The 23,371-nt window shown below is 36.5% G+C and overlaps 1 protein-coding gene across 1 annotated transcript in view; it reads right to left on the reverse strand.

The window, feature by feature from the left end:
- Positions 1–9,973, reverse strand: part of LOC112045359 (MOXD1 homolog 1) — a 96,289-nt gene extending 86,316 nt beyond the window's left edge. The window contains exon 1 of the mRNA XM_052887253.1: positions 9,744–9,973. The gene's annotated coding sequence lies outside the window, so the exon portion shown is untranslated. The remainder of the gene's footprint in view (positions 1–9,743) is intronic.
- Positions 9,974–23,371: the final 13,398 nt, after the last annotated feature.

Below are 23,371 nucleotides of genomic sequence, written 5' to 3' on the forward strand. Positions count from 1 at the left end.
TAAACTTACTAAATATCTCGATGCATTAAAGTTTAATCAATTCACATGTAAATCTATACTAATATTATAAAGAGGTATAGTTTGTGGTATTGTAGGGGGTAATCTCTGGATCTACGAAACCGATTTTGAAAATTCTTTTACCACTAGATAGCTACGTTATTTGGCAGTGTCGTAGATTATTTCTTAACCCCTATTCTCACAGGAACGGAAACTACGTGGGTGAAACTAATGTTATTTATATAAATATCTATCTATACATTTAAATTTATGGCACTTACATCTAATTGTTCAATTGTAGTTTGTTTTGTGTCAGTTTCAATAATAAATACGGTGACAGGCTTAAGTATTTCTTCAACAAACTTCCTTTCGTAACACTAATAAAGTCCTGGTAAAGATTCCGGTGTCCCTAAGGCGCCAACTTAAGGTCCTGGTTATTTAGCACCTCTAGCTCTCCCACGTTACCAAATACGATCCCCTCTGGGAATGGTTTGAATTCCACTTTTACTTGTTTGTAAGCTTGTTCAGGAGCGTCTAAATGTAGACTTTTTGTTCGACTGTCATCATCCGGTTTCAATTTCCTGATTCTTTGAACCTTTTCAACCGATTTCAAAATAGAGGAAGCTAGCACGCTATACTTTGTGTACTCCAGTGCATTTCAATAATATTTACGCATACAATTTTGATTGAAAATATTAATTTTAATCGTTAAGAAGTCTTGCTTAGTTAATACATATTTTATATGAGTATATTATTTGTTTTTGTAAGTATTATTTATTATATTGAAGTGTCAGAAATTCTCAAATACCAGTGTACGTAAACGAGTGCTTTTAGACCAAAACTTTTTCCTTCTCCTAAAACTATGGTTAAGGTTAACATTCGATTCGGAATTGTATGTAGATAGTTTTTAAAAAGTTTAAAGGCTGCTCTTAAAAATTAAAACTAAAAATAAAAAAGGGGTTTGGTTTTTACTTATACTCGTATCTAAAAAACTATTAAAGATATTTCGAATCTGACAAAATATTTAAAAATAAGAGCAAAAAAACTGTTAACAAAAACTGTAAATTTTAGAAGTCGGACTAAATATTTATTTAAATAAATTAATGACACCTCAACCATAGTTTTAGGAGAAAGAGAAAAAGTTTTGATTTAAAAAGCACATATTTACCAATGTAAAACACAAACCTAGCATTGAATGATTAACTTAGTATGTAATGTTTAAAAAATAGCTAAATAGAGAACGCAAATTACACTGTTTCGTTTTTCTCTATAATTGTTAACGATTAAATAAATGTGTCGTTGGCGTTGTGTTACTGCGGATAGAATTTCCAGTAGTCCATTTAATTGGACACATTATGGTTTAGGCTTTACCGTTATTTCCCTTGAGATTGATGAACTCTATAATTAAGCCAATTTGACTGACGCATAGATCATATACTCGACGTTCCATACAACAGTTAAATTGTGTAGTCCTGCCATATGTGATTATCATTACTTACAACTTGAATACTGTTTGCCCACTTTCGGATTTGCATTTACAACTTTAAGTATACTTAATACTTCATTAATTATGACTTTTTTATCCAAAATACAGTGCCAGTTCCTTTTTATGCTATGACCTAATCTAAACATCCAGCATTTTTTAATTTGCTGGATGTTTACATTAGATCATAGGATCAAACCCAAGTTTTCTGTTTGGTTTCGTTCAGACATTCATTTTACAGATAGTAAAATCTATACTAATATTATAAAAATGAAGAGTTTGTTTGGTGGAACGCGCCAATCTAAGAAACTACTGGTCCGATTTGAAAAATTCTTTCAGTGTTAGATATCCCATTTATCGAGGAATGCTATAAGCTATATATTATCCCCGTATTACAAGAAAGGGAACCACGCGGGTTAAAACGCGCGGCGTCAGCTAGTAATATTATTCGAAATTGAGAGAGATTGGTAATGCAACACACCCTAGTGGTATAATTACAGTGCACTGTCTAAACTGTAAATTATGAACGTTACGAGTATCCTAATTGAAAGTGAATTATTGCAAAAACGGTCCTCGACTCTCATATCAAAGGCAACGTTATCAATGCTTTTTGGCAAAGCACACTGTTTGGTATTAATTATTTAATCGCTTCTATACTCTTTGGATGCAAGTCTGGTTCCTTTAAAATTAACACTGTAAATGTACCGCCGTGATAACCCAGTGGATACCTCTGCCTCCGATTCCGGAAGGTATCGGTTCGAATCCAGTCCAGGGCATGCATCTTCAACTTATTAAAAAGGAAAATCATCGTGAGGAAACCTGCATACCAGAGAATTTCGTGTTCTCTGCGTGTGAAGTCTGCCAATCCGGGCCAGCGTGGTGGACTAATGGCCTAACCCTTCTCATTCTGAGAGGAGATTCGAGCTCAGCAGTAAGCCGAATAAGGGTTGATAATGATGAAATGTACATCTAAAATATTCCTCTAACATTGCATTTTTTTATTTATTGAATGACAAGCTAGCCTTTTACTGTGATCTCACCTGATGTAACCCCAGGGGACCATTCAGCCGCTGAGTGTCGAATCTTACCTCTATTTGTTTGAGAATTTGACTCTCAGCGGACCTACAACGTCTATGAATTCCACTGTAAGATGGAAGCGGGTTTACTTTGTTACTTGTACAAGTTTATTCTATCCATACATCTAATCCGTTTTCAATTTCAGTTGCTGAATAAACTAGTTCTGCTTCTAAAAATATATATTTGTAACACATATGCTCGTAAAATATCGCTTATTTCACCAATTTCAATATCGTAATGTATCTCATTACGCACATGTGCCGTAATGTAATATAAAACCTTTATCATCCGTATAAAAACGAACAGTACTTTTTTAAATCAAGGCAAAGAGTTTTTATGTAAAGTGCTCAACATTTTATAAATAAAATTAACTTTGTGAGATAATAAGAGATATGTGAGATTTGTTAGTAAAATGGCTGTTTTTGGTGCATTTGTCAAAACAAAAACAAACGCCGGTGTTCGCACTTCGTTATCTTCGTTACCATGAGTTTTTGACAGTAAAATTCTATCTACCCAGCTTAACTGAGTATCCACGAGGATTTTGCAGTGGTGTAGAATAAAAAAAGGCTTGATATGAGTGCTTTGGTAGCAATATCAAAGGTATTAGCCACAAATCGGTCCTCCCAGATACAAACGCGAAACCATTCAAGGGAATACTAGCTCTCGAAACGATTCGCATCACAGGTTTAACGATTAATGCCGACAAGGGGGTTTAGTTAGCCGAGCGTATTAGATTGGACTATACTGTACTGAACGTAAGTAAAGTAAACCTACCTGAGCGAAAGTCATCATCATCATCATCATATCAGCCGATGGACGTCCACTGCAGGACATAGGCCTTTTGTAAGGACTTCCAAACATCACGATACTGAGCCACCTGTATCTAGCAAATCCCTGCGACTCGCTTGATGTCGTCAGTCCACCTGGTGGGGGATCGACCAACACTGCGCTTACTAGTGCGGGGTCGCCATTACAACACTTTGGGACCCAAACAACATCGGCTCTTCGAAGTATGTACCATTGCCACTTCAGCTTCGCAACTCGTATCAAAACAACAGATGAGCCCAAAATAGATAACTTTGTGTTTTTTATTAGTTCAACAGTCTTATTTTCACTATCTTTGACGTGTGCTAGTTGACACATTGTGAGATTCTATGTAAGAATGTCATCCGGTGCTTACTGGTGGATATCACACAGTAAATGATATTTTGTCAATTGATTTGATGTTTATATTAATAGGTTGATATTAAAGACCAAAATAGTGATAGTTCAGCTGGAGTGTCTATCCATAGATATCCAATCTGCAGCGCAAACGGCAGCGAATACGTTTCATAAGTCGAGCCGTCATGCACGCAGTGACTAATACACGATCATTTAAAGTCGTGGGTGCTGCAGAAACGTGAGAATAATTGATCGTCAATGGCGTGCATTAGGATCCAAGATTAGGTATAATTTTTGAATTCGTCATTATAATACCAAACTTGCATCCTCATGAGAGTGTATCATAACTTACCAATTGCCATCAAATGAGATCATGGTTTAGCACTAATTCACTACTCTAACAATTTCGTGTGATAATTATTATTGATAGAAAAAAACTCCTTCCGTTGCTTACTTACTGATCATCAGTTATGTTCATGACTCGTGACTAATATGGTAATTAGTGCCAGTTAAAAGACAAAGCTGATATTACATACATAAAACATGGTCTCAGATGTAGAAAGAATAACAAACAAAAAGTTGTGTCCAAGCCGATTAAATGAGTAAATCAGGAAGATGTAATTGGGAAGGTGATAATTTTAGTTTTCATTACTTTGTCAGTATAATAATACGTTTCCGGTTGTTATATTAATGCGTAAAGCTAATGAGTAATTGGGAATTCATACTACTCACTTCGAATAACCAAAGATGTAATTAATAAGCGTAGATGCATAGTCTATGCCGTTCTTCGGCGGTACACAAGACTACCCGGTAATATTTCACTTGCAAACAGACTTGTTTCGGATCTGTAGTCTATAATATGTTAAACTACTTAGTATAATATAATATCATAACAAATTAATTTCGGAGAAATCCGTGAGTGAAATCCAAAATTACGAGTTCACACTATAATGCCATTTTTTGCATAGCGAAAGCCTGAACTGATAGGTACTTACGTACATCTATTTTATTTATTTAACTCTTATCAGTTATGTCTTTAGATATAGATTAATTCGCTTTTCATCATTATCATTATTTTAACGTTAGTTAAACGAAGACAGACAATACTAAACACTACTTATTATGAGTATTTTTAATAGGTTAGTATGATTAGTTACAAATAGGCAATCTCTAAATCTATGGTGCCAGCTGGTCTGGTCACTATTTTTTTATCAACCCTTTTGTTATACAGAATCTGATTTGTCAGCTGATATTACACAGTAGGTAAATGACACTTTGTCAATCGATTTGATGTTTATTTTATTAGGTTGATAATAAAGACCAAAATAGTGAACAGGCCCGCTGGCACAGATTTAGAGATTGCCTATTTTGTACCTACTCGTACTAACCTATTAAAAATAGTCATAATAGTCTTTAGAATTTTCTGTCCTTTAAGGATCGTTAAAATATGCTGGTAATGATAAAAGCGAATGTTATTCTTGATCATGCAAGAGAGTGCCTTTCATTCATAAGTTCAATAATGCCATTTCACCTGTCTATTTACACAACGTCATAGTATCACGGGGGCTATAAATCGTTGTGTAAGACCACAAAATATTACGCACAGTAAAAGACCGCTCGCATGGAAGTTTCAAGAACACGGTTATAAAATTTTACATATGTAATATAATAATTGTAAAAATTTTATTTTCACAAAGGCAAAGTTCGCATAACTTCCTACCTACTGTGACTCACATGCTAGTTCGGTTAGGTATGTTAAATGGGAACTAAAAATACGTGGTCTCACGAGGTCGAGGCCGTGGAGTCAACGCCACTGCCATTGCTCTGACCATGAAATATTATATTTTATTAACTAATTAATTTAGGATTATTATCGGCCAAATTACGACGGTACGCAGTGAGTGACCCCTCTGCATATAAGGCCGTGTGTTCGTTTTTCACAACTGGAAAATGTTCCTGTGATGAACATTGTGTTTTCTAGTGTTTAGTTTATGTGTTTTTATTAGGGATGATGACAGTTATTTAAATTGTATATAAGTTACGATTATGCTAGTAGTAAAGCAATTTTGTAACAGTAACAGGGTATTATCTGCAACCATTACTTTCGGAGCTACAGGGATTTAAAGGGTCAGATTTGCAGCGCTGCCGCGGATCTCTGAAAGATGCCGCATACAAAATGGTACGAATTAATGACGTCGTAGGTACATAATGATCGTTATATTTGTATGGCGGTTCAAACAAAATTACTAATATCTTTGTTATTTGTGCGTTTATGTTTCTAATAGCTAAAGCTGTATGATGTTTTATCTAATTACGAAAAAAGGTTTTTAATAGATTTTGAAATTTTATAATCGGGGATGTACTACCACCGCTGCAAGCAAGTTCGTTGATGACATTCCCATGATATGCGGGCGACTAGGGGAAAGACAGTGCGGGTGTGAAATCGTGCGTGCGGGGTAGTGAGGTGCGTCAGTCGTGGGTTTTTCATTCATCGCTATACGCCCCCCGGCCCGCTCCCGCACCGGGAGTGTTACGATCGAAGTTGCCAAGCTATAACTTCACAAATCCAGGCTACTATTAGGATTTTTCTTGTAAGAAAAATCCCAATAACCCATTTTTTTTTTGACCCGAGATTCGAACCCCGGACCTCATTGTCTGTAGCCGAACCAGCTTACCACAAGACCAATAAAGGCAATGGGACATACATGTATCGTATCATGTGTATTGTATATTCACCAAATTGACGTCTTCTCTCTAAATCTAAATGTTTCTCTAAAATTCCTTCAACTTTAGTTTTGCTTTTAGCAGATGAAATACCGACTTAATTAAGTGTTAAGTAACTTACTAGAGGGTAAATTAAGGGCATCTTTCATCTCAAATACCTAAATTAATAATTTAATAGTTTCGGCCCCAGTGAAAATTGTTTACTCCGGTACTAAGGAAAACACTTATAGATTTCGCAAACAAGGAATATAACGACCGGTCTTCCGATAAAATGCAAATTTTATTCTTAAACGCTAATTGAGTTAATTAAACATCCTCTTTTTTCTACCAATTAGCATCAATCGGTTTGAATCTGAAATTCTGAACCGATTCGGTTTTCGTTCTTAGCACTTTTTACTTCCCATGGTTTTAAATGGTGTTAATTATAAAGGAATGTAAGGCTACGGTGTCTTAGGTTAGAACTTAAGAAGCTGGGCCGCTCCTTGTATTAAGCAAGACACACCCGACTGTCTGGCAGTTCTGGGACACACCTGCTGTCTGCAGTTGTCTATTGCAAAACTTAAGATTGCATTATGATGTTGATTCCATTTGCATATTAATAGTAAGTACTTGTGAATGTGAGGTATTTATAAAAATTATCTATTTGTGCGTGTCTCATATGGTATATTGTTAGTGTAAATAAATAAATAATAAGTACGGTGTATTTTTTTTCTTTTTATAAGGTTAGTTTTTGATTCTAATTAAAGAAACAAAATTATCTAAGCGACGCTTTTGGTGGAGGAGCTGAAAATCCGACAAATACCTACCCTTTCAAAAAAAAACATTATTAGAAAAAAGTGTTGCCAAGGAATCATTCATCTTCCCTCGGCAGATTTTAATTACAATCCCTTGAATGTGTGCTGATTTATACAGCTACAAAACAATGATATAAGTAAAAATGCTAAAGATAATTTAGTAGACAGTTTATTGTCTTCTATGCTAATATCTAGGCAATATGAGTTTGTCGTAAATCAATGTTGTTTTAACAAACATACGGATTATGAACCGTAATAAACAATATTTTACTAAGTAAAGATACTTAACACTAAATTCGGTAATCAGACACCTGCTTGCTATGTGGCTTTAATTTTTCAAAGCCGCCGATTCAAACAGTCCAACCAATCCAACATTATAAATAGAATGCACGTGTGTAGTTTGCCTTAGGCTTTATACAGCGGTGTTGTAAGATTTTCGCAACGCTCTAGCGAAGGTATTCCAATAGAGTCAACTGATATAATAAATCTCCGCTAATTGGTCTTTTGCGATTTAGCTAATTTTAGCATTACATGTCTGTGTGTATGATATGATTAATATTATATTTTCGTGTATTACAGTGATATACTTCCCGATTCGTGAGTTGGTTAGTGAGTCAACTAGGTAGATACGTATAATTTAAACATAATATTTATTTGCTTCGTAAGTAATAACCTACTTGCCTTTTTATTTACCAACTATCCGACGCAACGCGGTTTCAACCGCGTAGTTCACGTTTTCATGAGAATATGGTGATAAAATATAGCCTATGACACTCACAAATAACGGGGCTTTCTAGTGATTTATCAAAATTGATTCAGTATAACAGAGATTACCCTCTACATCGCCACAAACTTTACCTCTTTATAGGTAATACTAGCTGACGCCACGCGGTTTCCTCCGCGTGGTTCCCGTTTCCGTAGGAGTACAGGGATAGTATATAGCCTATAGCCTTCGTCGATAAATGGGCTATCTAACACTGAAAGAATTTTACAAATCGGACCAGTAGTTCCTGAGATTAGCGCGTTCCACCAAACAAACAAACTCTTCAGCTTTATAATATTAGTATAGATTTTACTATCTGTAAAATGAATGCCTGTTAGACGAAACCAAACAGAAAACTTGGGTTTGATCCTATGATCCAGTAGTTCCTGAGATTAGCGCGTTCAATCAAAGAAACAAACAAACAAACTCTTCAGCTTTATGTATTAGTATAGAGTATATAGATTAGTATAGATAAAGCCAACTAGGTAAGTAAATTCTACAACCTACTTAATAATTTATTATGTTATAGATACCTATATTAGCGTCAGAGCAATGTAATTTGGGTCTAGACCAAGCTGTCTGAATATCTTTGTCTCGAGATGAAAGGTCATTGAACTAATACAAATAGATAGTTAGCCGCCTACCTACTTAGCTGTCTAATTAGAATAAACTTTTAGATTGCTACTCGAGTATTTTTAGTTCAAATTGAATTGAAAGTTTTAATTCACATTGAAGTCTTTAATAATAAAAAAAAATCAAAAATTATTGTAATAACTAGGTAGCTGTACCTACCTACACGAACGTCATATTTTTTTATAGCTAGTTACCCGCCCTGCGTCTGTATTCATGAGTTTGTTCCCTAGACGTGGCACTAAGTTTGTGATTGGTATTATGTATTAGGTACCGTACCTACTACCTAGGTGCTCACTAACGCCAGCCACACACGATCAAGTTTACCCTATATTTCTATATTCTTTTCACTGCCCACAGCCTAAGCGCTGCGTACTTGACGGTAAATTGATCGTGTGTGGTTGGCATTAAAATAAATCTGATTAATACCTAACTTCGTAGGTACTTATTTACGAGTAGAACTAACTTATGTACGTTTACTTAATATTAAGTACCTAGTTAAGTAGTGGCGTGTGTATGTATGTAATACTTAATAAATAGTTCCTCAACTATGACCATAATATTAATGAATATGTATAAAAAATTAAAAATGCATTTTATGACGTAAGTATTTCAATGTCACACATGCCATACAGCAAGCCTAACCGGATAGATTATTTATTATTATTATTATTATTTACAAGTTAGCCCTTGACTACAATCTCACCTGATGGTAAGTGATGATGCAGTCTAAGATGGAAGCGGGCTAACTTGTTAGGAGGAGGATGAAAATCCACACCCCTTTCGGTTTCTACACGGCATCGTACCGGAACGCTAAATCGCTTGGCGGTACGTCTTTGCCGGTAGGGTGGTAACTAGCCACGGCCGAAGCCTCCCACCAGCCAACATAAATAATACGATACGAGGATAGATAATACGATCTTTCTTAGAAATAAACAATCGAGGTACAATAACCAAAATGTTAATGAATACAATAAGAAAATGAAAACATCTTTCCGCTGCAGATTCCTGTTGCAATAAATGATTAAAAGAAATCACAAAATCACAGCCGGCCGCAGCCGGGTCCGCGAAAAGAAAAAAAAAACAAAAGAATTAGTAAGAAGTAAGAACTTACTCGCAAAATCGTAGCACAAATTGGCACTTTCCGTAACAAAATGTTAATTGTATTCGAATAAAGATCGCAATATCAATTAAAAATAGACACACACAAAAGAATTCGGATTTAAGGCACAGATAATCACTTGTTTATTTACGTTGTTTCGAAGTTAGTCCGTTGGTGAGGTTCACGCATGCGCAGTGCGTTCAATATGACGGTCAGCGCGCGACTGATATTTTCGAACGTCGAACGTTTCGGAACAGCCGGCAAACGTTTCGTACTGAATGAGCCAGAAAGAGAGCGAGTAGTGCAGAATGAGTGTGGCGTGCGTGAAACGAAATCCGCCGGTAGGGGTAAATCAATGGTGGTAGTTTTTAATGTGTCTGGGTTAACAAACCTTTTAAAAGTTTTAAACCTTTTACTAGTAATTATTTAAAAATAAACGTTACCTACCTGTACTACTTATTTTATACCAACTCAGCTCGTTATGATTATTTTTTTCGATCTATTGACTTTCAATTTGTGCTTAGGTAAAGTCGAAATAATTACCGACATTGGGACTTATTTACTTAATTTTTGAATGTAACTTCAGCCGTTCCATAGCTTTACCCAGACAAACAGACTGACAAAAAATAAAAAAGGTTTGACTGTATTTTGGTAACGGCTATATATTTTTATCTATGCACTTGAGAAAACGCAATATTTTGAAGTTATTTTTGATAATGAGTCATAAGTCTTATTATTAATTACTTATAATATAATATGTAAGTATAAATAAAATTAATATTAGTGTTTAAAAAAACCTTATTTAAAACGGAAAGACTAGCAAATAGGAGTAGATTTTTTCTTCCACCTAGAAGTGTAACGTACCGTTAAGAAAGCAAATGTCAAAAGAAAATGAGAACATATTAAACAGAGCATAAAAGTATTTTAAAAAATCTGCGATGAAATAGAAAACTCTAGTGAGGGCTGTCTGACAAAAGTCCTTGAAGGAAATTTCATAAAATCCACGTTTCGGGGGTTTTTTTACATTATGTGCGATAGTCACAAATTATATCAAGTAATTTAAAAAGTTAGTTTACCTATTTAGACATCAAATTATTCTTTTATGCCCTATCTATATCTAACTTTACTTAAAGTTAAAGTTTAATTCATGTTTTCAATTCGTTTATTGAGCCTTCCTTCCCGGTCTCAATGTCACGATTTCCAGACTCCCACTTTGATTAGAATTTAGATTCCTCTAATTATCATGTTATGATATATACCTATTATACTACAGCCCTACTTGATGTGTACTGTTTGCCTACAAACAAATTAAAGTTACTTAAATGTTGAAATACTTTTTATTCGTCTGCTGAGACAAGATAGCATAATATGTGAATTAAAACTTGACTCTCAGGGTTTGAACTCGTTGGGAAGTAAAACCGCCATGCTCATATCTGCTGCCGGGTAGTAGTAATGTTGAACTTAATCCCAGCATGTCTTGCAAATTATTTCCATTTCTTTCTTGCGGGCTGTTTTCAGTAGAATCTGTCTTCCAAAGCCTCGAGTCACTCATTGAGCGATGGAGCGAGCTATGCTTGGAGTATTTCTGCGTGATCAAATCAGAAATATGGTCCTTCGCTGAAGAACTTAGGTCACCGACGCAGCTGAATGAGTTGCGAAGCTGAAATGGTCATAGTCGAGAAGTCGAGTGGCATATGTTGAGCTGTAGGTAAATTCTTTTTTATAAGGGTTACAGTTACCTACTATCTGTGACCCTTACATTTAAAAAAAATATCTTCTTCTTTCCAAGGTGCTAGAATGGCGGCCTCACTCACACCAAAAAGCGCAGTTTTGTAAAATGTACTTAGATCCCATGTGTGACATAATACAAACTAACTAACTTTGTAAATTTATGGACTTGTTTACACATTCTAAAGCAGTGGTTTTCAAAGTTGTTCACGATTAGATGCTAATATTTTATACATCAAATTAACGCCTTTTGGTAGTATGTATTTGGTAACTAGCTAAGCAACCAACAAACCAAGTTATATGAGCACCTACCAATTTGAGTATTTGTGATTCTTTCATTAGCTATACATACACATAATTTATGTGTCTAAAATTATTCAACATGTTTTATTAAGCAAAATGTTTGTTACATCTGCAATTTGTTTCTATCGTTCTACCAATTAAGAATATAACTATCATGGATGATGACCCATGTAGTATGTGGCATGGAAAACTAAAGCTGGAAGTCAGTCCATAACTTCGCAGTCGCAAAACGTTTTGTACGAGTCCAAGGGTTGTCAAAGAATGAAGATTACTGCGATGCTCTGGCAGCGAAACCAATGATGCCTAGTCATATGTCATATGTATGATCATGATCATAATATCCACAACCCTAAACGGATGACGTACCTATATAACTATAAGTAATGAAACTATACAAGTAACTACGTAATTTATTTTTGAACACTCAAACAGGACGCTTTTCCTGAATATTTTTTATTAAAATCATCCCTATCGCTTAGAACGTAAAGTTCAATTTGCTTTGAACGGCCTCCTGTAATAAACGTTTTGTTCTTACAAAGGTGTGGGGTAGCTCTTTTATTTTTCAAACAGGATATCCTGGGCAGCGCGACGGTTTCCGAGCATACGGTTCATTACGTGTCTGTGCTATAAAAAACCCCGCACGTGTTCCCGAGTGGGGGTAAAAAAGCGCGTAGTCTCACTCTGCTTCTGTGAAAGAGATTCTTTTTTCAATTCGGGGAGGAAAAAATCCCTTTGGACTTTGGGATTTTCGAATAGCACGGACTAAAATAACACAATTCGAACTTAGGTTGACAGACATACTTGATACCTGAATTTTCTGTGTGAAGTCTATCTATTGGGCTAGCGTTGTGGACTATTAGCCTAACCCCACTCAAACGAAAATGAGTTGATGACGTTTCTCAACAGATTAAAATTTTTCTAAATTATTAACTCTGGTCTGGTCTAGAGGGAGGCATCGGCTGTATGGCTGAACCTGCGGTAGGAACATGGTCTGACAAACGTTTAGCTTTTTTAATCATCATCATTATCATTAACAACCCATATTCGGTTCACTATTGAGCATGACTCTCCTCTCAGAATGAGAGGGGTTAGACCAATAGTCTACCACGCTGGCCCAGTGCGGATTGACAGACTTCACACACGTAGAAAATTAAAATTCCCAGGTATGCAGGTTTTCTCACGATGTTTTTCCTTCACCGTTTGAGACACGTGATATTAAATTTCTTTTTTAATCACTTGGAGTAAAATCCATTAATAAGAAGGTAGTAAAAGTCATAAAACTCAAGTATGGCCAGTAGCATTCCTAAAGGGCACTTTAGAACCCTCTCACAGCTCATAATTGAATTTGGAGTGGCGAAGGGCTATCTTTTTGTCACTTCAAGTGTTGTCTCTAGCTCCTTACTACCCGCTGCTATTTTTTCAATAAAAACGTCCTTCACTCAAGAATGATTTCTAAAGATATTTACAATACGTATCTCTGGCTCTACCTGCTCTAATAGAAGATATTTTTACGATTTTGTTTTATTATTAAGGTAAAAGATGGTGTAAATTATTACATTAAAATACTCGTATATCCAACCTTCCGTGTCAGTGGATATGACCTCTGCCTCCGATTCCGGGGGGTGTGTGTGTGTGTAAGGGCATGCACCTCCAACTTTTCAGTTGTGTGCATTTTAAGAAATTAAATATCACGTGTCTCAAACAGTGAAGGAAAACATCGTGAGGAAACCTGCGTATCAGAGAATTTTCTTAATTCTCTGCGTGTGTGAAGTCTGCCAATCCGCATTGGGCCGGCGTGGTGGACTATTGGCATAACCCCTCTCACTTTGAGAGGAGACTCGAGCTCAGCAGTTGATAACGACGAAATACTCCCGAAAAACATTACCTCCAGTTGGTTAAAAAATATATTATCCATTAAACACACTCAGTCACAAATTGCAGATGGCTCGTATCTATCCGCCGTTTCCCAAGAATTCTTTACTCGCCTTCCCATTCAAAGGAATTCAATGAATGAAAGATGCCAGGACGAAGTGATGGGCAGGTAACAATGCCTTTACGTAAGATTCGCCGACTTTGGGATTTTGGGTCCTCAATTTCTTTTTTGCTATAAGTAGGTATAACTTGCTTAATAATAATAATAACTTTGCGGTTGCGTAGATACCGTTCCTGTGGGAATCGTCATTATAAGCATATTCTATCAGTTTGGCCTTCCTAATGCTAACGGATTGACAGCTGATAAAACTGATCGTTTGTTGGTCGATTAAAATGAGATTACTTGATCGTCAGTGGCTGACATTATAGGAGAGAAAATATGGAACTTATTAAGCTCTAACCCCTCTCATTCTTAGAGGAGACTCAAGCTCAGCAGTGAGCCGTATATGGGTTGACAATGATGATGATGATGAAGTTTATAATAAATGAAATACCTAACAATCTAACTAGAACTAGAATTAATCAAAATTAAACTATGATAATTAGGAACCCATAAATAATACCATAAATTGTCATACTCATTCATTTTCGGCGTGAATACAATGGTACCATAAAAGAAAGGCGTACACAAAACATTATCTTTACAAAAGGTTACAGTATTATACGTCACTACTCTTATAACAATAAACATAATTAATAACAAGTACGTACTACAACATAAACAATAGCTTCACACAATAATTTGTACAACAAAAGGTTGGAGTACCTGAACCACCCGCAGACCGTATAAAAAAATGCCTTAGACTGATAACTTATAGACCCGCAACACCTAACATTTTTTACTCCAAACGTAAGCCACTTCTGTGCGTATTGTGAGCGTAAGAGCTAACTTACCGGACTCTGTGGACTTAACAGACACATGTTCAATCTTAACCTACGAGACACAGATCTGTGCAGACTCTGTCTAGAGGCAGAGGAAACACCTATGCACATCTTATGCAATTGCCCAGCTCTAATACATAAACGTAACCTCCACTTAGTCATTTCACAGTAAACTTGGAGGAGGTAAAACACATCCCAGCCAAGAAACTGCTGCTGTACCTGGCGGCAACCAGTATTAGAGGGGAAATTTAGTCAGTAACGATCACAATATATCGGTAACGGTCAACCTGCAGAGCCGCAACATCAAGAAGAAGAAGCAAAAGAAGAATAGCGTAAGAGCTAACCTAATTTCACTCGCAGACACGCACACAAGCGTACTTATCGTAGTGTAGCGATTCGTCAAGGGCTCCCATTTCGGGGCACATAAGACGGCTAACGAATTCTTCGACTACACACTATCTATGTGTTATAAATCTATGGCCTTAGTTTATAAAAAGACACCCGCCACCACGTCTGAGTAAAAAATTCTTTTACGTATATCTAACTACTAATATTATAACACTGAACAGTTTATTTAAAGGCGCAAAATTTTAGAAAGTACAACTTAAAAGTCGCATTGAATCAATCAAGTTGAATTTTGTTGTAGGTACCTAATGGTAAATGAAAACTTGAACCAGAACATGACCAGGCACAGTCAAAGAGAAGGATTGAGATAGGTGTTGAAAAATTGTATGGAATGTCCTTGATTATAACATAATAATTGTCGTTAGAATGTAAAATGTAATGGAGATAAAAAGAGGATGAAACTGAAAGCTTGTTCGAAGTCGCGGGCGTTTGCTAGTTCGCTATATACACGATAATTTGTATACACGAGTGGAACTGCTGGGCATAATGGGTAATTAAATAACTTAGCGCCTGCTAAAATATAATACTAAATGTTGGGTCGACCGTTAAAAACGCAAAACAAATGCCAGGCGTTTTGTTACAATTCGTTCGCACAAAACCACCATTTAAAAAGCTGAACACGTACTACCTAATTTTCAAATTGCTCGTGAAGCTGATAGTAACTTAGAGGGGTCGTAAAAGTTTTATTCCCTCGAATTTAAGAATAGGGTGACTATTTAAATTTGCCATTTTATAGCCTAAAATAAATACATACCTAATAAAGGATAGGGAGAATGATCTCAAACATTAAAGATAAAATATAAACACTGCTAGGTATTAGGATAAACATTGATTAATCTTTTGTAGTTTTTTTTCAAGTTCTAAAACTTAGGTAGGTATATTCTGTATTTAAATTGGAGAAATTTCTCAATTCTCTTCGTATGTGTCAATTGGGCCAGTCTGGTGGACTATTAGGGTTTTTATTTTTTTTTATTTTTTACAAGTTAACCCTTGACTACAATCTCACCTGATGGTAAGTGATGATGCAGTCTAAGATGGAAGCGGGCTAACTTGTTAGGAGGAGGATGAAAATCCACACCCCTTTCGGTTTTTACACGGCATCGTACCGGAACGCTAAATCGCTTGGCGGTACGTCTTTGCCGGTAGGGTGGTAACTAGCCACGTCCGAAGCCTCCCACCAGCCAGACCTGGACAAATTAAGAAAATCTCAATCTGCCCAGCCGGTGATCGAACCCAGGACCTCCGTTTTGTAAATCCACCGCGCATACCACTACGCCACGGAGGCCGCTCAACAGTAAGGCGAATAAGGGTCGTTAATGATGATGACATAGTACTTCGTCGTTATCAACCCATATTCGGCTCACTGCTGAGCTTGAATCTCCTCTTAGAATGAGAGGGGTTAGGCCTTAGTCCACTACGCTGGCCCAAGTCGGATTGGCAGACTTCACACACGCAGAGAATTAAGAAAATTCTGTGAAAATGCCAGTTTCCTCACGATGTTTTCCATCACCGTTTGAGACACGTAATATTTTATTTCTTAAAATGCACCACAACTGAAAAGTTAAAGGTGCATGCCCCGGACCGGATTTAAATCCACAAAGTGCTTAAGTTGGAGGAAAACTTGTAGAAACAGAGTACCAATTTCTCATTTTTACGGAACCTTAAAAATGGATACGGTTCGTAATAATTCCTACCTACCTCCTCTTTAACAGTCAACCACAAGTTAGTCCACAGGGAAATCAGGAGTATAATTTTTCGTATTTGGATGAACCGATATTTTATCGTCTAAAAAGTTTCGAAGTAGGTACAAATACAATTTTGGCTATATTTCATAATAATAATATTTTCCAGTCAGTTCAGTTAAGTTATCTATGAGTAGGTAGTATGTTTATTTAATTAGAAATTGCTTCTAATTGTAATCCCTAAAATGCATCCGTGTAATCTTAACATTATTGTATTCAGTGTATTGATTTTTTTTATTGGTTTGTTAAACTGGCATGACTTAACCTAACATATATCAAAAATAGCTTATACTCATCCTCATGTAATTGTACCTTCTTGAAGCAAACACATGCTTACATTGGGTACATAAGACATTTTCCACATTATGATAATCTGGTGAAAACATAAAAGGAAAGAGAATCAAAGACCATTGCTCACAAGAGTATACCTACCCACCGCCACGTAGAATGCTTTTTTTTTAAAGAATATTTGCCATAAATCTTCAGAATCTACTCAAACATCTAGCGGATGCGACTTCTATTTTATATTTTATATTATGTACATAATAATTATATCAGAAGACACGGTGAGCATATAGTCCAGGATCCGTAGAACATTTTTTACAACTGATTATAATCAAGTTAATGTTTCGTGAGAAGCTTCATCAATGAGACAATCAACTTTTTTTTTCTCTCCGATATTCTTGATTCTGGTAGCTAACTGAGTTACCAGGAAATAAAAATTTTTAGGCGTCGGAACGAGTACCACGCAATTTGTAGGACATTGAGGCTGTAAAGTTATTGTATTGTAACCTCGTTATTGATACAAGTTGGGAGGAGGGTAGTTTTATCATAGATAATTTTTAGATATGATAAAAAAAGATTTTAGATATGGATATTGCGAGCCACCTACATATATACTCAAATAGAACCTTTTTCTTTAAGCTAGAAACTTATATGCCTTCTAAGAAATACCTATCTCTTTTCTATCGACAGTTTTATAAAGAGGTTTCTCAGACACCCTTTGTGAATAAGTACGTTAGTCTATCAAAAGAAATCAATATGGCGTCTCAATAAAATTCTACACTTCTTACTTATATAGATTCTTTGATTTGCCCTTGGATGAGTAGAGATTTGAAAAACTGCGATTTACATTGGCAGATAAATCAATTCTGCAGTTTATTTCAAACTAGTGGGCGCCCGCGACTTCGTCCGCGTGGAATTTAGTTTTTCAGAAATTCCTCGGGAACCATGGATTTTCCGGGAAAAAAAGTAGTCTATGTGCTATTCCAGACTATAATAAATCTTAATACCAAATTTCAGCTAATTCGGTTCAGTAGTTGAGGCGTGAAAAAGTAACAAACATTCATATCATCAAAATCATCAGTTTTCGCAAATCTCGGGAAACCATGGATTTTTTCGAGATAAAAAGTAGCCTATGTGTTAATCCAGAGTAAAATCTATTTCCATTCCAAATTTCACCCAAATCGCGTCAGTAGTAGCGGCGTTAAAGAGTAACAAACATCCAAACATCCATACAAACTTTCGCGTTTATAATATTATAGTACGATTGTTTTTTTTTTTCTTTCGCTAACTGTTTCGTTATGTTTAATGTATTTTCTGATAAGCTAGCTTGGCTGCAATTATGTCTGATGGTAAGCTATGGTGCAACCAATGGTAGAACATATTTGCTTAAAAAGATAATTTTTTGACTTGAAAACAGCTTCAATAAAATAGAAAGTAATTTATACTAAAATCTTCCCTACATCTTAATATACCGTAACTACCTAAATATACGGTGTACCGTAAATATTACGACATACATTAAACTGCATTGAAGGTAGGGATTTTTGTATTTTTTGTATAAAACAACCGTAAAATTTCGGCTAACATATATTGCGTTATCTATTAGGACTTGATGTCAGCTATCACCCTGTAAAGTATGTCGTAATATTTATAGGACATCCTGTATAAATGCGACAGTCCATTCATCACGAAATCTCGAAAACCTTGAAGTACAAAAATAAAATTTGGCAGGGAGGTAGTCTATAGTTAGTAGGTATCTGCTAAGAACGGATTTTGCGATAGGGCCGGATTAAGGAGGTTTGAGGGCGGACGAAGTCGCGGCCGTCCGCTAGTTTTGAATAAGTAACAAAAAGATGGACCCATTCAAATCATGATAAACAACGAAATTCCCATTGAAATCACAAAAGGATTTTTTTAATTGCCCAGTGGAGTGCGTGATAGCCCAGTGGATATGATCTTTGCCTCCGATTCCGTAGCGTGTGATTGTGTGGTATGGTGTGTGTGAGGTGTGATTCACCTCCAAGTTTTCAGTAGATTTCAGTGCATTTTAAGAAATTATAAAAATCACGTGTCTCAAACGGTGAAAAACAATCTGCATACCAGAGAATTTTCTTCATTCTCTGCGTATGTGAAGTCTGCTAATCTGCCTTGGGCTAGCGTGGTGGCCTAACCCTTCTCATTCGAGGAGACTCGAGCTCAGCAGTGAGCCGTATGTGGGTTGTTAACGAATCGATGCTGATAAATGTGATTCAGGCATTATTTACCAACTTTTCAGCATAATAACTGTCACAAGTAGATAAGCATAACTTTTCTTACTCCTTAATGAGACGTGCTCATGTCTTATGCTTTATATTCTTGTCTCGGAGTAAACTTTACATCAACTTTGTGTTCATTTTCCACGTTATCTGCTTTATTATAAAGTGTATGACGTATTAATTAATGTAACACGTACTTCCCACTTAAATTACTCCGAACACGGGAGAAAGTTTTCGAAGCTCAACGTAAACTCAAAAATGTACCTTAGTTATGCTGATAAGTTATGAAACTTTGAATTTACAATGGATTTAAATATTTCCTTTGAGTAATGGTAATTGGAACACTCGGTTCTTGTGACGTTGGAACCTCGTACTTTTAATTTTAATATCGTTTGTAACTCTCCCTATTAGATATATCGCTTCGTTTATATTAATATACATATATACATAGGTAACTACGGTAGACAATTATGGAGTTTGGACTGTGGTGGCTTTGAGAGGTAGCAGGTTTCAGGGGTCCAGACCTTCAACCATCCAAATGTAAAACGAATTTTTGTATTTTCCTTAGCATGATACGAAATCATATAAGAAATTAGATATTATGTTCCCAGTCCGAAAGCTTTTAGCGTTAACATTTTATAGTCTCGAGCAAAGAAGGAAAGGAGCAAAGCAAAAAACAAAGGGCCTGGGGATTGAATACATGATATCTCATGATATTTCGTAGAAAATATCAAAAAATACGTTTCATACTTCGATGGTCGAGTGTCTGGAAAAAAAAATTTCGAAGCCTATGGTAGACCTGTGGGTTGACTTTCTTTCATCACACTTATATTATAAAGGCGAAAGTTTGTGTGTGTGTGAAAGTGCGTGTGTATGTGTGTATATTTGTTCCTTTGCGTTGCGGTTACTGAACGTTATGGCTGAAATTTGGAATGGAAATAGATTTAACTCTAGATTAACACATAGGCTACTTTTCATTCAGGAAAAATCCATGGTTCCCGCGAGATTTGTGAAAAACTGATTTTATTAGACTTACACTTCATAATATAAGGTTTGTCTGGCTGACGCAGGCCGTCGCTCTGCAAGTCGTTATGTAATGAATGACCCAACTTTTTTCAGTAAACAAACATGTACAAAGTAACTATTTGCTTTGACAATAATTAGAAATACAAACGCGCTGTTTGTTTTGTTTGACGCGGATTAATAAAGGTAACCGACAGCTCTGTGTTAGCTTTGGGGCAGCAGGTGGGTAAACAATGTTTAACATATTATTAGCATAGCTCGTTATGTCGTAACAGCTACGTTGGCCCAGTTGTTAGTATGGGGGGTATTGGACCTAGTGACCTTGGGTCAGTGGCGTAGCTAGGCATGGGCAAAGTGGACGGCTGCCTACTGCCCCCCACCCAAAGGGGCCTTACGGAGCCACAAGACCCCCGCGAGGTCCCTACGACATCACAAAACCTGTTCATAATATTAGTATAATTATATAATATTCTCTTTCAGCACATCTATATTTCTCCCACTATCATGCGAGTATTATATTATGAGTAAGTGTATAATTGATATAAACGGCTTTAATTAACAAAGCACTACATGTATCTGAAGGAGAAACTCTCGTTTCTTTGACGTTTTTTTTTAATTCTTTACAAGTTAGCCCTTGACTATAATCTTACCGGTGATGATGCAGTCTAAGATGGAAGCGGGCTAACTTATTAGGAGGAAGATGAAAATCCACACTCCTTTCGGTTTCTACACGACATCATACCGGAACGCTAAATCGCTTGGCGGTACGTCTTTGTCAGTAGGGTGGTAACTAACCACCAGACAGACCTGAACCAATTAAGAAAAACTCAATCGGCCTTGCCGGGGATCGAACCAAGGACCTCCATCTAGTAAATTCACCGCGCAAAAAACGCGTTCAAACAAAACAGAGCTATCAAATTCGGACAAATGAGAACCTGGTCTATTTTTTCGTCGGTTAAAAAAGGGGTCTCGCAGATTCGCCACTGCCTTGGGTTCAAGTACTGAATAGCAAGTTCTGGGTTTTTCTATCTTCCAAGAAATTTTTGGTATGCCGACTTTCCAAGTACGATCGTCGACCTTCGTGCCTTCGACAGCAGTTTAAACTATCGGTTCCGGGCATAACACATTCTGATTGTTATACAGTCCAACATTGACAGCTCGCCAACGCTTATTGAAGAAGTGAGGTAGAATTAAGCTCTAATTCAATCTCTTCTGTAGGAGAGAACCTGTGACCTGTACAAAGTAACTAATTGCTTTGACAGTCAGAATTACAAACGCTTTGTTAGTTTTGTTATATAGTGAGCTATTTTTAAAAAAAAAGAATATCAGTTTGTTTAACTATGACCAATATTCCTCTTCCCCTTTAATTACTCATAAAGACTGAGGTTGTGGGTAGGACAATAATCCAATGGTCAGCAATATAACCCAATACAAGACCTTTCTTCTTAACCGTAAGGCTATTGAGGCTTAAACTGAATTAAAACACTTTGATAATAATGACGAGTTACGCCCTTAAAATTTGGTGATAAAAGCCCAGTTAAACCCGATGGTGCGGTTAAATATACGCGGAAAAGCCACAACTTAAGATTTTATTAATTACGGGTTAAAATATAATTGCACTCACCTAAGTGACTATGCATTAATTTGTGTGCCAAATTTAAAGGGATCTTCTTTTCTTGTCTACGGAACTTTTCTCGTGTTCACCATTGCTGAAGGTCGTGTGGGTAATACAGTGTCTTTGTTGGGAACTTTTCTCGTGTTCTCCATTGCTGAAGGTCGTGTGGGTAATCCAGTGTCTTTGTTGGGAACTTTTTTCGTGTTCTCCATTGCTGAAGGTCGTGTCGGTAATCCAGTGTCTTTGTTGGGAACTTTTCTCGTGGTCTCCATTGCTGAAGGTCGTGTCGATAATCCAGTTTATTTTTTGCTTTCTTTATAATTTTCTACACAGTCGGGTCACTGACCGTCCCATTTGTCTACGTGGTCATACCAGCAGCTAGGTGTTTGACCGCACGGTCTTTTGACTTTCATCATCTTTCCCACAACTATGCGTTTGTCAGAGTTATTTTAAAGGCGGACCACCTTCCCAAGCCACTAGAGTCCAAACTCCATAACTGGCTACGGTACATTATGTTCATTTAATGTATAGGCTGACAAACCTTCAGCCTATACGTGACGGGTAGCAGCGATAGTGACTGTACTATCATTTTTCGGTTTAAGAAACACCTCGAGCAGGTCCCAGGACTTACCTTGGGTGTAGGTTTAAGGGATCCCTTTAGAATGCATTAACACTCACCTCCCCGAAATGCCAACATTAAACAATTTATGATCAGTAATAATCCCACCACAAAACATTAGTGCACTAAATCACTAACGCGAGTAGCAGTGTGACGGCGTTCACGCTGCCTAACAAACAACTGAAATCATATCATCAAATACCCTTTTATTAATACTATCACTGTCGTAACAACTACATACAAATACCTCCGATTTTGTAATAAACTAATAATAAAAATAATAAATGAAAATACAACCCTTACTCGAGAACCTTGTAAAAGTATGTCTGGCTATCGCAGCCTCTTAGTCCAAATATTAATTTACTGACCCGCATTAATAAAATTGGCAACTAACGTTTCCCAAATAGCCATTGAATAATAGTACCTATATTTAGCTTCATGAGGTGCAATTCACTGCATCACAGATTTTGCGTTAAATTTTTTTGTGTCACCTGAATATAAAATATATTCATCTCTGTTCAACTGATATCGGGGTGCACCAATTAACCTATTCACATAATATACTCATCTGTAACATATAACTAATTGGATATTATTCGAGTATTGATAACATTCTTCAAGTAGCGAATTTTCCGATGGAATGCTTTTTTTAATGGGTTTATTTTTTCAAATGTTAAGGTTCGTCGTCGTTATCAACCCATATTCGGCTCACAGCTGACTTCTCTCAGAATGAGAGGGGTTATATACAGTCCACCACGCTGGCCCAATGCGGATTGGCAGATTACACACACGCAGAGGATTAAGAAAATTCTCTGGTATGCAGGTTTCCTCACGATGTTTTCCTTTAGTGA

The sequence above is a fragment of the Bicyclus anynana genome, chromosome 19 (assembly GCF_947172395.1).
Source record: "Bicyclus anynana chromosome 19, ilBicAnyn1.1, whole genome shotgun sequence".
Lineage (NCBI taxonomy): Eukaryota > Metazoa > Arthropoda > Insecta > Lepidoptera > Nymphalidae > Bicyclus > Bicyclus anynana.